General features: G+C 32.3%; 1 protein-coding gene and 1 pseudogene across 1 annotated transcript in view; one reads left to right on the plus strand and one right to left on the minus strand.

The window, feature by feature from the left end:
• The window catches only part of LOC108749946 (glutamate-gated chloride channel), an 80,425-nt gene that overhangs the window by 46,617 nt on the left and 26,061 nt on the right, over positions 1 to 7,747 (minus strand). The gene's annotated exons all lie outside the window — the stretch shown is intronic.
• Positions 7,563 to 7,747, plus strand: part of LOC108749827 — a 5,464-nt pseudogene continuing 5,279 nt past the window's right edge.

Consider the following 7,747-nt stretch of genomic DNA (forward strand, 5'->3'; position numbering starts at 1 on the left):
ATGCGAAAATTACTCTGTTTTTTAGAATTATATTATCGATCGTAAAATCATTAATCTCTTTCATGAGAAATCTGAGCATGATATTAAATTCGATCGAGTGCCTTTCGTTTCGTTCGAATGTCAAGGGATGTTCATTTATTTGAGAATGTTAATGCCGTTCTTGATACTGTTGTTTGTATGATCAGCAATAAACTGGTCAAACCTGAACTGGACCATTTCCAGCCATCGACATATACCTAGATACAAGGCGTTCGTTTGCCCCCAGTTCTCACCCTCGAGCTAACAGGAGGTGTGAAAATCTGTAACGAGAGACCAAACACGAATTCACGCCTATAATGAACGCACATCTAGAAATCTCTCCTTGAAGCTGCTCCTCTTTCGCACATTATGTAATTTAGTATAATAATGATTTCTTTTAAGTGTTCGTTTAATTACATTAAAAACATTAAGTAATAGTAATAATAAGAAATATTAATGAAAAATAATAACTTCCGTAAAGAAAAATTAGCAATATAATTATGCAAAAAACAATCTTTCTCTCTATTATTATTACATTTTTCTATTAATCCAGATGTATATCTTTCTGTATAAACGCCGAGTTTCGTGCAACTCGGAACGGAATTACGTAAAAATACATGAGGTGTCCCAGATTTTTGCCACGCGATTCTTGATCGAGTTTCGGTCCTTGAACGAGTAGACACGCGTTCTTAACGAAAATTTATATCGGTGCACCTAGATTATCCTTTCCTCAGCGAAAACTTGCATCATGGCATCTACATTATCAAAGTGTCAGAAGTCATTTTATTCTACGTCGCGTGCTAACTGGCGAGTTGGGAGCTCGGGGCCAAGATTAAATGTCCAAAGCGCGTTTCTCTTAAATACACGCGATAACCTTTCGAAATTACACAGACACGTCAACATTCACCCCACGTGATATTTTCATTATTTTCACAAAGTGATATCTATCGTATTACGATGTATCATATCGTAAAGACAATATACGATAAAAAATTCCGATAATTGTGCTATTGTTATCTATCTTTTTTCAGAAGCCCAAGGTACGAGAAGTCGGTCATTTATTGTCTTGCCTATCGATACAAAGAAAGAAGGGGAAAAAAGACAGAAAGCTAGCGGAATGCAACGATTAACCTTTTGTTACGAAGAACCATTATACGTAATGGCATTCGTATGTTCATTATGTACAAAAAATCAGTGCAACTGCTCAAAAATTTTCCATCTAATTGTAAGATAATGCAAGGTAATAACAGTAACGCAATCATCACACGACATAAACATCTAATGTTATCGGTCTACGATAATAATACACGCAAGTGTTAATTACCCAAGTATTAATTATAAGTGTTATTATTATATCAGTGTCTATACTTAAATCTAGTGTTATTGAAAAAACACTGGAAAAAATTGAAATTTTTTCAAAGTGGCTTACCAATACAAAATGTAAATAAAAGGGAGCATTCAACACCGCAACACTAGATGTCTTAAGCGGAAGTGATGTATTTAAAATTATAATATAACGTACATGTTTCGGTCAAGATTTGACCATCATCAGAAACATACAAAAATAAAGATGTCAAAAATAAAAACATAAAATTAAACAATAAAAGCTAGTCAGAAAAGATTGTAAAACGATTTTCAATTCGCTTATGATGCGAGATAACAGAGTAATTTGACAAAACTTTGAAGTTGAACATTATTTAATTGCTAATGAATTATTTTCTATTACACTGGAAAGATATTGGAACAACAAGAAACTGCATTTTCCAACATACATTACTTATAATCGCGAGATTTCTTACACGAATGTGTTGTTCGCTGTAATTATCAGTATCCCCTCCTAGTACTAAATAAGGAAAACCTTATTAATTACGTTACTTTGCGGATTCATCATCCGTATCTAAGTACAACTGTATTCAGGAACATTCAGATAAAAGTAAAGATAAAAGTCGCGATCACGTACTCTCAGTATGAAATTTACATTCACGATTACAACTGATCGAGTGATAATATTATGAAGAGAACACGGTTCAGAAAACAGATATCTGAGCGATGATGAAAAATTCTGTTGCGTGCTCATTTCTTTCTATTTTTTTTTCTAATTATATATCAATATCGTTTATCAGTATTACAAGGCAGAGACAAGCGAACCAATTTTTGTTTGATGTGAAAGGAGCAAAGTGGTTCGACCGGAAATGACACGTGTCGATAGAAGGGATCGTTGAGTCTACGGAAGTGAGATACGCGCGCCAGTGCAAGATTGTTCGATTACACTCGACTGTAAGTACATGTTTTGTCCCAATTGACGAGGTGTTACATGAGTGCGTAATATACCGTGAACATGTTGCTTTCAATTCTATTGTTGTGCTCGAGCACGACTGTACGGACAATAAATGGTTTCAACGTGCAGAGAATCTAAGTACTTCTTTCTTATTTCATTACTTTAATTTTATCACTTTATCGTTAGATTTATCTAAATACATGAGACACTCTGTGAATATGCAGCGGGATATATACATCGAGAGAAGAGAATGTACAAGAGAATGTACCATATTTTAATAAATATTTATTTATACGTAATACTAGCTAAATATTTATTAAATGTGAACATATATTTATTTAGTACAAGAACTATTACAAAATTTTTAGTACTTATTTTCAAAAAAATATTAAGAATTTGATAAAAATTTTACAGATTGTTCCATTATATCCGAGTGTCTATTAACGAATTTGATTGGAGACACTCAGTGCGCAGTGATGCACATTAAAGCCATCGTACACAAATTAACGTAAAAATATGTGTTTAAAATAAATATAACAGCAGATTACAGAAACCATGAAATCCTTAATATATTTAATTGTGCTTTTAAATAAAATATGCATTTTATAATTTCAAATTTTTACATTTTACTTTTACGCAGATTAAATCAGTGTGTATAATGGCTTTAAAATGGACTTGTACGTTCAACTGAATTCGCTATATGTAAAATTTGAGCACAATTCTTTTATTGGTTTAAAAATTGTTTAATTTTTTGCTTATTTTTATTCTTGTGAAAATCTTCTCTCTCGCATTTTATAATATTTATCTGCAAATTTCATGAGAAAGTAATATAAGAATTAAATCAAATATTACACATATATACTAACAAAACAATAATAAATATCTGTGCAAAAGTTTATTTGAATCCATTTCCTCGTTTAAAAGTTATTGACCTGCAGTAAAAAATATATTATATTTGGTTTATTTTACTGCATAAAACTTTTATAAGCAATTATCTATTGCTTTGTTTGCAGTTGGCAGAACATATTTCAAAATTTTTTTAATGGAATTGGCTGATTTAGCTAATTTTTGCTGATTGTGGCTGATTTTTGGCCGATTATTTGATACATTTTTACCTAATATTGTTATGGACAAAACATTATTAATTTAATTTAACTATCATTTTTTATTTAATAAATAAATATTTACCATAAAATAAATGTTAAGTTAGTACTATATATAATATATTCAAATAAATATTTATTAAAACATAGCATGTTTTTCTCAGTATATGCTATGAAAACAACTTCTCGTTTTAAATAACAAAGAAAGATAGGATAAAAATGGATTAATTTGCATAACTGTGAAATGTATCCTACATCATATTACATTACATTCTACATTTATAATCAATACACTTTAACAATATACATATTGTAAACAAATTTATTGGCTAGTATATTTATAAAAATCATTTTTTAATAAAATTTTTGAACATTGTCGAATTTTATACAGAAGGATGTGGCCGACAAGGCGCATTGCTTTAAAAAAATCGCAATAAAGACCAAAATTAAGTCAATATATGTATTTTTTAATTCAGACGATGAATTTTCACATACCACATTGTTAATGGCAAATAATATATATTATATAATTGTTGATAAAATATAAGAAGTCCGCCTTTTGACCTCTGAATGCTGACTAATTCGACTCATGTAGACTCATTAAAGCTTCGAACCTTCGATAGATTGCACCGTTTTTCTCCGACACAAAAAAGAAAGAAAGGGGGGAAAAAGGGAAGAAAAGATCGTGGTAAAAGTTACACGGCAAAAGTTGCTTCATCAGGCGTTTCCTACATTTGGAACTAATAACAAACCCGTCGTGTCACGGGGTGGTCGCAGAGGAAGGAAGGGATGAAATATGACCTATTTTCGTCACTCTCCGGATTGAAAGTATTTCCGACATCCGAGGGTTAAGCTAAGACGAGAAAATGTCGAACGGGAAACGAGCACGGGGAGAGGATGAAAAACGGGGCGTTTGGTTCGTCGTCGCCATCGCCATCGTCGTCGTCGCCGTCGTCGTCGTCGCCGTCGTCGTCGTCGTCGTCGCCGTCGCCGTCGTCGTCGTCGTCGTCGTCGTCGTCGTGGCTTGCTCATGCTATAACGTGAGCTGACGTATGTCGATATATGTAGAGGCGTCGCGTGTTTCGGTCCAGCGCCGAGTCTCCTCGCGACCATAATTCGATATCTCTTGGAAAATCCCTCTATCGCGTGCTTTACAACCCATACAAAGCCCGAATTGAATGTTAGCCTAAGACGAACGACCGCCTTGTAAATATCACGTGGTCGCTCCTTCTATGACTGCGAGCGCTATGTATACAGTACACGTAACTAGAATTGCGAACTCTGTGATTAAAAGCAATTTCGTGTAAATAAGCTTCTCCTTAACGACAATGTTAATTACTGTAGAAACAGAAGAGTAAATTTGACTTGACAGTAGATACATTAAAAAAAAATATACTAAATTTTAATAAATATTTGTTTAAATAGTTCTGAGTGAATATTTATTAAATGTGAACATATATTTATTTGATACAAAAACCATTAATTTGATTTAACTATCATTTTTTTATTGAATAAATATTTACTTATTGTAAGCAAGTAAATATTTGTTATACTTTGTTAGTACTATTCAAAGAAATTTGTATTAAGATTTAATAATTTTTAATCACAGTGTAGTTTATATTTAACATAAATTTCACATAAAAATAAAAGTATATTCATTTAATAGTTAAATTATTCTTTGTTAAACTTCAAGAGCTCGTTCGGTTTTGTTAATTTTTTTTCTTCGTTTTAGACTCACTGCATCCACAAACAGTAATTTAAAAAAAAAATCGGTAATTTTACACGCAGAACAGTCAAAGAATTAACCCTTCTGTCACTAAATAGCAAGTACTTCGCGTTAATTTGTCCACCATATTTTAATGTCTTACTCGAGATTAAAATTTCGAATCTTGGTCTTTCATGTTTTACAGCACAACGTGCACACAGGAAGTTGAATAGTCTTATTCGTGTCTTAAATTCCATGGTACGCGATATTTTCCCATTAGTCTAAACTAATATTCTGAATCATGTATTTGCTGAATAAACACGAATTTCGTTGCCGTAAATAACCGCAAAACGTAACCGCATACATATTGAACGCGTTGAATCGATAAGCGAGGGGCGTTCGGTAGCATCGTTTATGAATACATAGTTGATATACTTTTATACTTTTGCAGAATGAACAAAATTAGGAGATTGATAAAATATCTATGATATGTGCTAGAATTCTTCGCAAGATCAATTGACATTTGCTAATATCAAAAGTACAAAGACAAAGTCGTGCAAAGTCAGCTGCGAGCTACTCGATCGAATATAATGAAATGAAAGATGCGGAAAACGAAGTGCAATACGCGCAGCCGATCAAGGATATTCCCGAAAGCATTGCCTTTCCTTGGCAATTGGTTCAGATTCCTATCATACATAAAAGAATCTATACCATGAAAGCGGATTCGAAACATGCGTTGAGATTTGTATCGATACTTAAAGTAAATAACAACAGCTGAATAATATTTTATATTAAATTATACTATAAAATGTTGCAACTATACTTATAAAGTTATGGTTACTAATATTATAGCAGTAATAACTATAAAAATAATGCTCCTGACCATAATTATTTTACCATGCAGTTATAGTCACAAATACGATATATTTTTCTCTCACAATCAGTGTATAATATATTTCCTATGTTTTTTAATTGTATTTCGCGTATGTGTAAACGACGATTACTAATTGGCGTAAATGGTGCAGGTGGATATAGCAAAGTACATCTTAAAAGGCAATTGTGCACTAAAATAAAAGATTGTCTGCTACAGCAAATTAAATGGTAAAATATGGCACAGCATTTTTAATTGGCTGCACCAGCATAATCAGTATGGATGCTGCATAATCAGTACGGCGACATATATATATATAGTCAAATTAGACAAGATACGATCCCGGTAATCGATCATTTTTCTATTCTCACCGGAGCTAAAATGTATCGGGTGGAAAGCGCGTGACCGTTGCGGATTGCTATGACTTTTTATATTACAGTTATTGCAAAAACAAGAAACACATCTTCAATGAGTAGTACAGCCTTGCAACAAGGTCAGTAGAATATCTTGATAGAAATATACACAGCGAGAAACATTTAGTATTTCTGTTAAAAATGGTTCACTCATTTCTTTGTTAAAATTTTGTGTAGAATTTTCAACATATCCAAGTGTTAATTTAACATTATATTACTTGCATATTTTTATTTGATATTCAACATTTCTTAGTATAACATAATTTATGAATATCTAATAATGTATTTAAAATATAAATTCTAAGACAAAGGAATAAAGTGCGTGTTAATTTAACATGTTACATATGTAACGCTGACACCGTTTGTAAACAAATTGCAAAAGCATTAATTTTTCAGTAAAATTAATATTTATGACTTGTTAAATTAACACTGTACTGTTTTCCTTTATCTTAGAATTTACATTTTAAATACATCGTTAGGAAGTGACAGTTACAGTAATAATTAAGTGATACGTTAGAAACACAAACATATAAAAAGTTGATACAAAAAATTTTTTCTATTGACTTTTTATATAATATTTATGTCACTTTCTAACATATTAATCTTGTGTTAGATTAACACACACCAAAATTTGAGTGCATCACGAAAATGTGTTAAATTTAACACAACCTTTCCAACTATGTAATCATCAAGAGAGAAAAAAAAATGTCTCTTTTTTTCACAAAATATACAATACTATATCTTAATTCCCAACCTCCCTATCTCTTCATAATTCTCGATGACGCAATAATGAAAACTTCTCTCGAGAATATCCTTTAAAAAATCCTGGAATAGAATTACTTAGAAAGAAGCTTATTAAGTTCCACGGCTAGATAAATATCTAGGTATGAGTGACAGTATACGAGTATCTTATATGTACAAAGAGCGCCCTAGTTTCGCTGTTCTCCCTCTTATCGTTACCCGTCTATTATTAAGATATTAAAAAAAGAACCGAAAATGGAAAAAGTGCAAGCAGTACGATTTTATTAAACGGTCTTTTCAGCTTACGAATCGCAATATTCTTCAGCTTATCTCTGATCGCTTCAACCGTCTATGTGATTTGCGTCACAGCTAGTTTCGAACAGAGTTACTGTCGTACTAAATTGTTAGATTAATAACGTATTAGCTACATATTATGGCTTGCGAGATTGTGACATGGATAAATGCACATGTTCCCGATGCAGTACGTCAGATATATGGTCAAGCGCGAAGGTCGTCGATATCCCGAAAATTCGTCAGAATACGGGAACACGAGCTGACGAAGCAACCCTCCACCCCATCGGTATCCTAATTCTCTTTCTCTCTCTCTCTCTCTCTCTC

This window comes from Trachymyrmex septentrionalis, unplaced genomic scaffold (assembly GCF_001594115.1).
Source record: "Trachymyrmex septentrionalis isolate Tsep2-gDNA-1 unplaced genomic scaffold, Tsep1.0 scaffold32, whole genome shotgun sequence".
Classification (NCBI taxonomy): domain Eukaryota; kingdom Metazoa; phylum Arthropoda; class Insecta; order Hymenoptera; family Formicidae; genus Trachymyrmex; species Trachymyrmex septentrionalis.